This window comes from Triticum dicoccoides, chromosome 3A (genome assembly GCF_002162155.2).
Source record: "Triticum dicoccoides isolate Atlit2015 ecotype Zavitan chromosome 3A, WEW_v2.0, whole genome shotgun sequence".
Classification (NCBI taxonomy): Eukaryota; Viridiplantae; Streptophyta; class Magnoliopsida; order Poales; family Poaceae; genus Triticum; species Triticum dicoccoides.
The window spans coordinates 753,608,588-753,617,612 of record NC_041384.1 but is presented as its reverse complement, the minus strand read 5'-3'; positions in this window follow the sequence as shown (position 1 = coordinate 753,617,612).

Genomic DNA, 9,025 nt, shown 5'->3' with positions numbered 1-9,025 from the left:
GGGTTTTGTCGCCGGAAAACACTAGAAAATGCATCGAGTGTCGCAAATGAACGATACTTGTCACGCATGCATGCCATGGTCACCGTAGGGTATGCATGAAGTTTGGGACCATTTGGTGGGACCGTCAAGGAAAACCAATTTCAGACCTGATCTCCGGCAGACCCGAATGGTCCTGCTTGTAGATAGTGCATGTGGGGGCATGCATGAGATGACCCCAACTTTTGGGAGCATGTGAGGATGGCCAATGTGCCCCCTCCCCCCCAGGCAAGGTGTGCACGAGTTCGGACACAAAACACACGTTGTGTCACGTGGGGGCAGTGTTGTAGGGTTTTGTCAACGGAAAAACCCTAGAAAATGCAACCAGTTTTCGAAATGAACGATACTCGTCATGCATGCTTGCCATGGTCATCCTAGGGTTTGCATACAGTTTGGTCTGAATTGGTGAGACCGGGAAGATAAATCTGCTCCTAGTACATGGTGCATGTGGAGGTATGCATGCGACTGTCCCAACTACATTTGATTTAATAATATTTGAAGTTTCAAACAGAAAATAAAATTTATAATTTGGAATGAAGAATTGAAATAATGAAGAAGTGCAGTAGAACTTAACATATTATCAATTACATTTTGGAAATATTTCGAATATAAAGAAGAGAACAAATATTAGAATGAAGAAGTGAAATAAAACAGAACATTTTATCTTACAAATTAAAAATATTTCAAAAATAATAAAGATAAGAAATATTAGAATTAACAATTAAAATAAAACACACCTTTTAGTTTATATTTCGTAAATATTATCAATATACAAAAGAGAACGAACAAATGAAATAAAACACAATAGAATTTGGCATATTTTTAAAATTTTAGTAAACACTGTTAGAAATAATATAGAAAAAAGAGACTTGATTTTAAATATTACAAATATAAACAAGAAAAGAAACAAAGAAAATTTAAAACGTATCAGCGAGCGGAGTAAGGCTGCCCTGGGCCAGCCCGCCCGAATTGGGCCCAAGGCGGAGCCGCGCAGGGCACATCGCAGCGCACAGCCGTTGGGTGGTGGGGGTTTAGTCCCACCTCTCCAAGCGAGGGAGCACTGCACCGGTTTATATACCCGGCTGCGACTCCCCTCTCAAGCTCCTATCAATTGCAGGCAGTACATTGCCTAACTCTTGTCCCCTCTGCCCCGTGGGGCCTACTAGCAGCAGAGATAATATGCACCACGGGCCGGCATCCTGGCCCATGCAACGCAGGGTTCCTAGTCTTATGCAGGCCGTGGAGTATGAATTCTCCTGCTCTGGTAGGTGGGCACTTTTTTTTGGCATATTGCCATGTGTATTGATCTTCAAATCACACACTAAATTATACACATGCTCACTTGCATTCAATACACAATTTTTTTGTGCATACATGACAAGTTAATGTTTTGACCTTCAAGTCATCTAATAAATTTTACACATGCTCACTTACATGTAATACACATGGATATTAATTGGATTTCAACAAGAATGAGGCCGTGGTGTATGAATTCTACTACCACGTGCATACAAGATGCATAGAGTGTTGAAAATGAACGGTAGTTGCCAGGCATGCTTGCTATGGTCATCGTAGGCTGTGCATAAAAGTTTGGTATCAATTGGTGAGACCGAGAAGAAGAACCTGCTTGTAGTACATGGTGCAAGTGGAGGCATACATGCGATTGTCCCAACTATATTTGATTTAATAATATTTCAAGTATGAAACAGAAAATTAAATTTATAATTAGGAAAGACAACCATGAAAAGTGAAATATGAGAGAACAATATATCATACATTATTTAAATTTATAACTGTCAGAACAAAGAAAAGAGGAGAATATAGAAAACAGAAGAAAAATTTGAATGAATAAGTGCAATAAAAGACAACATATTATCTTACATTTTGGAAATATTTCAAATATAAAGAAGAGAACAAATATTATAATGAAGAAGTGAAATAAAACAGAACATTTTATCTTACAAACTAAAAATATTTAAAAAATAATAAAGATAAGAAATATTGGAATGAAGAATTGAATTAAAACACAACATTTTAGTTCATATTTCGTAAATATTATCAATATACAAAAGAGTACGAACAAATGAAATAAAACACACAAAATTTGGCATATTTTTTAAATTTTAGTAAACACTGTTAGAAATAATATAGAAAAAAGAGACTTGATTTTAAATATTACAAATATAAACAAGAAAAGAAACAAAGAAAATTTAAAACGTATCAGCGAGCGGAGTAAGGCTGCCTGGGCCAGCCCGCTCGAATTGGGCCCAAGGCGGAGCCGCGCAGGGCACATCGCAGCGCACAGCCGTTGGGTGGTGGGAGTTTATTCCCACCTCGCCAAGCGAGGAAGCGCCGCACCGGTTTATATACCCGGTTGCGACTCCCCTCTCAAGCTCCTATCAATTGCAGGCAGTACATTGCCTAACTCTCGTCCCTTCCGCCCCGTGGGGCCTACTAGCAGCAGAGATAATCTGCACCACGGGCTTGCATCCTGGCTCAAGCACCGCAGGGTTCCTAGTCGTATGCAGGCCGTGGAGTATGAATTCTCCTGCTCTGGTAGGTGGGCAAATTTTTTTGGCATATTGCCATTGTGTATTGATTTGATCTTGAAATCACACACTAAATTATACACATGCTCACTTGCGTTCATTACACATATTTTTTTGCATATATGACAAGTTAATTTTTTGACCTTCAAGTCATTTTTTTTCAAAAACTGGCTTAAGTTAAGACCAAATGGCCCCTCCGGAATGCGGTCATTTTTTCGACCACCTCCAAATGACCTCAACTTTGGCACACATGATCTATTTCACAAACAAAGGTGGGTTCCAAAGGTTTTATATTTTTTTGAATTTTTTATAAATTTATAATACCCTCTAGACTGACCAGTCAAAACATCGGTCTATACCTCAGGGGGCATTGTAAAAAATTCTTTTTCCAAATTTTATTTCATAGCCATGATTGGCACATGTGGGTCACCATGTTCAAGAAAGTTTGTGTGATTTGGAGGTGGTGGGAAAAATCACATTTTTTCAAAAACTGGCTTAAGTTAGACCAAATGGCCCCTCCGGAATGCGGTCATTTTTTCGACCACCTCCAAATGACCTCAACTTTGGCACACATGATCTATTGCACAAACAAAGGTAGGTTCCAAAGGTTTTATACTTTTTGAATTTTTTATTAATTTATAATGCCCTCTAGACTGACCGGTCAAAACATCGGTCTATACCTAAGGGGGGCATTGTAAAAAATTCTTTCTATATTTTTGAAATTATTTGAATTTATAATGCCCTCTTGAATTTGTTTACCTTTTTAATGCCCTCTTATTTTTTTGAATTTTTATTTATTAAACTAGGTTTACAGGATGGCTAGGATGGCCCGTGCTTTCCCTTTTGTTTATTTTTTTCCTTTTCCTTCACTTTACATAAAAATTACCTGAGCACTCCAAAAGTAACATAAAAATTACATGACCCCTCAAATAATAACATACAAAAAATTCAAAAGGTATTTTTATCAAACACATCTTTTTGAATATGTATATTTTCTTTTCTTCTAAATTTATATTTAATTCCTTCACACTTTGATGATGGAATATTTGCTCTGTAATTGCAACATAGGTTCAAATGATGGAACATTTGATCTTTTTGCTTATTCAAATTATGCGTTGATGGAATGTGTGAGGATGAACAATTATCAGTAACTTTACTAAACCCCATGTACTATAATTCATGACAGCCATTTTGGAACATTGCGACATTCAATATTTGGTATAATTAGCAGATGGGCACAGCATGTTGCACTTGCCCACAGCATAGACAAGTGTTGCAGCATGTCTCAAGCAACACTGAAGCACCTTTTGTTTTTTTCGCACCATCGAAACAACAACTAAACATGAAGGAAGCATTCACCACCATTAAAGATAAGGTCACACATATATAGATAGCATTCTAATAGGTAGCAGGCAGTTCACAACAGATCCAGTTCAACCACACAATACATTACATTACATTACATTAATATATCAAGTTTTCTCGCAGTTCAGACCCAGATGCAGCTTTCCCAAAAGTAAAACATCATCAAATATACTGATGATGAGTACGGCTTCCAGCTTCCGATGATCAGCATGATGTACGACTACAGGTCAGGGTTTCTCAGGACCTTCAGGAGCGCCTTATGCTGACCAATCATCTTGTAGTCATGACTGGAGATCGATGTAGCCCGGCAATGTTCCATCAGATGCTCCAATAACCCAGACCTGGGCTTGGGCTTGCTGCAGTAGGGGCACCGGTACTTTTCATTCCTCCAGTTGTAGTACTTGGCAGGTCCTTGGGCCCTGATCTTCAACACCTCCTTCTCTTCAATGGACTCGACGTTCCCCTCGACCACATCATCTCCAGATTCATACTGCACACATTAATGACTGACATTAATACATTATGCATTCAAAAACTATAAACACATAATACTAACTCAATGCAGAAATAACATTTGAACTAGGCCTTACCTCGTACGGCTCATCTTCATCAGACGCATATGGGTAGAACCCAGTCTTGTCCCACTTCCTCTTGTTGCCCACAAGATCCTCCTCCTGCTGCTATATTGTCAAACAAGCACATCAATTACAATGAATTGAATTGCAGTTCACAGAATGTCATTACAAACAAAATTGTGAATGTGAACCACATTGGTATGTTGCAAGTGACCAAATGCTTTCCTTATAAATATAGAATCTAAGCAATCGATCAACAGACAAATGATGTCCTTCATAAATTCTAATGAAAATGCAAGCTGGATTCTTGACATTCCCTGGATAAACCTAACACTTTACTTTTGAGGGAATTACCCCCCCCCCACACACACACACACACTACTTAATGGAAACATATAGTATATTTTGTTGCTAGGATCCTGCGTTGGAATGTTTACTTCACACTTTACATATAGTATATACTAATTACAGAAGCCAACTACAAATTTTAATATGCACAAATTACTGTTTTTGGGACAATGCAGCAAAGCTCCTACACATATTAACATAATGCAGTAGTTAATTAGGTACAACTTCAATTATAAATGCATACATCTCCAACAAACATCTAAAATTTCATTACTTACCTAAACAACAACAAATTATACTATAGATGAATCTTGTATCATCTAAATCAATTCATTGGCACATCTTAATTAATGCATTTCAAATCAAATATGTTTCCATCCAGTATCATTGAACCACAGATCAAATCAAATAATCATAAATGTCAGCAGCATTGAACTACATATCTAATAATCATATGACATCTATCTGACCTTAAATTCCCCCTTAAATAAGGTATTCATCCTCATACTAATTAAATTCTAACAAGCAAAAATTCAACTACTAATCTAATAAGCATCTGAAAAAACCCGAAGATGCTTTTATCTCTGAAGCAACGGCATTGCAGAGGATGTTCAATGCTGTCAACATCTCTGAAGCAACGACAAAATTCCTCTACTAACCCAAAGTAAATAAGCATAGACTGCCCCTTCCCCTCGACCACACTTCCCCTCTCCTTCAGAAGCCCCAATCCAGCACAAAAAAATCCAGCCCTTGAGAAGCTCTTTTTGATTAACATGACAACACCCAGTACATGAGCACATCCTTCACTATATTTACAACCAAACTAATGCACCATCTAATCACCTCACGTAGACAATTTCCAAAAACACAAGGCCATGCACAACCCATCTCATAGCCTCTGCCTGACAGGCATCAATCAAGCATCAAATAACTGCAACTATGACAACATGCATCAATCAAGCATCTAAGAATTGCAACTATGACAGCCATAATCCCTAGAACTAAGAATCCATTTAATTAATCATCAAGCCAAAGAACTAAAGCAGGCACCAACCCAAACCAATACAGAAGTATATATTTGACTCCAAACACCTAAAGAATTGCAAAAATTCCACTGCTAATCTAATAAGCATCTGAAAAAACCCCATCCCTCAATCTGGATACTTCTAACCTAATCTAATAATCATATGTTGTCCACCATTCTTGCATGAATCAAATACAGGAAAACCCTACCTCCAACAAATCTAACCAAGCAAAGTTCTGGCCACAAACCCTACAATCTAAAAACTACCAACTAAAAGTTAGCCGCAGATACCTTCTGCTCCGCTTCCTCCTCGCCGGAGCCGGCCTCCACCTTCTCCACCTTCTCCACCTCGTGCGCCTCGCCAGAGCCCGCCTCCACCTTCTGCGCCTCGCCGGAGTTGGCCAGAGCGGGCGCATCTGGCTGGACCGCGCCGCTGCGGCCCGCCCCCGCCTTCTCCAGATCTCCAGCGGAGGGAGCACCGCGCTGGACGCCGGCACGCCCCCTCACAAAGGTGCCCGCAGCAATCTGCCGCGCCTGCTCCACCAGATCTGCGCCCCAATCGGGGCGCTCGCCTCCTGCGTCCGCCATTGCGATGGAGAGGATGCGGTGAGTGAGACGAGGAGGTTGGAGAGGAGAGGGAGTGGGGAGTGGAGAGTGGAGAGAGGGAGACGATGCGGCGGGGGGAAATGGTGGGCGATGCGGCCGGAGGTGGTTACCGTCCACATTTATATGATGGGACAGTTTTGGCAACTACCCGTGACACGTGCTGCCCCACGCGCGGGCGGCTTCTTTTTTTTGCGGGGGGCGCGCGGGCGCGGGCAGCTTCACGCGTGCACGAAAGGCCACCGTATACGAACGGGCATACGTATACGGCCGGGCATATGATCTAACCGGGCCCGTACGGGCCTCCCAGGGCTCCTCGACGGCTATACGCGGGGGCAACAAAGACGATCGTGCCCCTCGTTATGAACCGTTTTTGGTTCATCCTGGCCGTCGATGTGTTTTCCCACCCCGCGTTCAGCCCAAGGGGGGAGCACCGGAGAAGAAACGGTTGTTCAGACATTTTACTACGTGCTCATGGTTGTGGCTTTAAGTAAACAACATCTAAAATTGGGGATGGAGTTCAGTTACTCTTACTTAGCTCAGTTAGCTCATCTATAAGTTGGAGCTACTGGCTTGCTTGCTTCTGTGTACATAAATTCATCTCTAGTGGTTACAGTTACAACGTAATTCCCTTGGTTGCAGCTTAATGGAACTTCAGCTAATGTTGGCGATGGATTCGGTCACTGTCACCTTGCTAGGTGAAGCTAGTATCAGTTAGGTTGCCTCCATAAGTGGGGGCTGAAGATTGTTAGCCGTTGTTGACGAGCAGGATGACAATCACAACAGGTTGAATGGTACGATCCCCCGCGTTCTCCTGATGCCCCAGTTACTGCTTTGCGTGCTCATTTGTTCCCTCTCATCTTTGGTTTCCTATCAGGAACAAACTTTAGACTGGCTGAGGTCTTCCTGCAGCACGGTGTACGAGGTCACGGTCACGGTCATCTTCTTTGGATTGTATCGAGTACACCACTGCCACATCCACATGGGCATGTACGAGGGTCATCATCTCATCTGCTCTCACATGTCATCTAAGCACACATCCACACGAATCTTTTGTGATAGATTGAGCTACTGTCTATTCAGAATTTTTACTACTGTCGTCTGTGCTCGGTTGCAAGCTATTAGTGGAGACTGAAGATGGCATTCCCAACCAGTTACACGCTACGGTTCTGCTTTCCCCTAATGGTCAGTTTCTTCTGAGGTTCGCCATTTCCATGCTGTAATTCTGCATGTTCATTTGTTTTTTTATCTATATTTGGCATGAACTGGGACGACACCGAAACAACAGAGCCCACGCCTCCCGGATCGCTCTAGGGCGACTCCGGAGGCCACCCCAGCCGCCGGCCCTAGAAACCTCAGATCGCCGTTCTACCCCCGCGGCCGCCGGCGCTGACGGCGGCGGCGAGCTCTCCCGCCCAACTCTCTAATCTCTATTCCCCTCCTCCCCCAGGTTAGCCAGCCTCTTCCTGCACCTTGTGGCTGCTGTACGTACTTGGTCGGATCTGGCTTGGTACGGGGCCAAAGGTGTGGGGTTGGCGGAGAGGTGCTTTGCGCCGGGGGATTGGATGATTTGCCCCACTTTATAAGGGGTTGGATGATTTGCCCCGTGATTGTCTCAATAACAGTGGTCCCGGGCCCCACCCGGTAGCTTCTCTAGGGGGGGGGGCAAATGATCAAATGGAGAAGTAAAGTGGGGCAAAAGATCCAATTTCTCGCTTTGCGCCGCACGGATGCATAGTGCTGCTGCTGTCGTGCACGATGAAGTGGTGCGGTGCAGATCAGGTGTTGTGCACGGCTTCTTCATGCCTGGCTCGATACGTGGCCGTCCATGGTGTGGTGTGCAGGGCTTGCCGAGGCGGTGGTTGGGCTGCGGACTCACTCGTCGTGGCTCTTTAGAAGTTGACCGGGGCGCCAAGGTGCAGCGCCTTTCATGTGCGCGGTGACTGGCCGACGGCACTAGGTTCACGACTTGGTGATGGTGATACAGATCCGATTGGCCGTATGGTAGTGAATACAGACTCTACTGCAACAACTTCCTACGGATCCACGGCGGCGGTGGTCACAAATGTTCTTCGGGACGACTCATGTCTCTAGATCCGGTGGTTGACTTCAGCAATGAAATATAAATTATGGACAAGGGCTTGACAAAAAGGGGTGGTTGTGCAGTGGCGGCAATTACTTCGTATGAAGTTGCTGGGATCGCAGAAAGATGGTGGTGACAACACATGACTTCGATGGTGATGCTACTCTATCACCCGGTCTCGAGCTCTGGGTCGAAAGCCTAGGTCAGTCCCGAATTGGTCATACCTGGCAATGACGATGTTTTTGTACATCGCTACCTTGTTGAAGGCATTGCTCGGATATGCTCAGGCCGATTCTGGCTTTCTTGGTTGGATCCGGTGATGACGGCGCTTGAGTGTTGCCCCCATCCTGAAGAACCTCGTCATACATGTGGTGTCATGAGATGGTGGTGCGAATTTAGTCATTGTTATAGTTTGCCGATCGCAGATATTATCGCTCTAGGT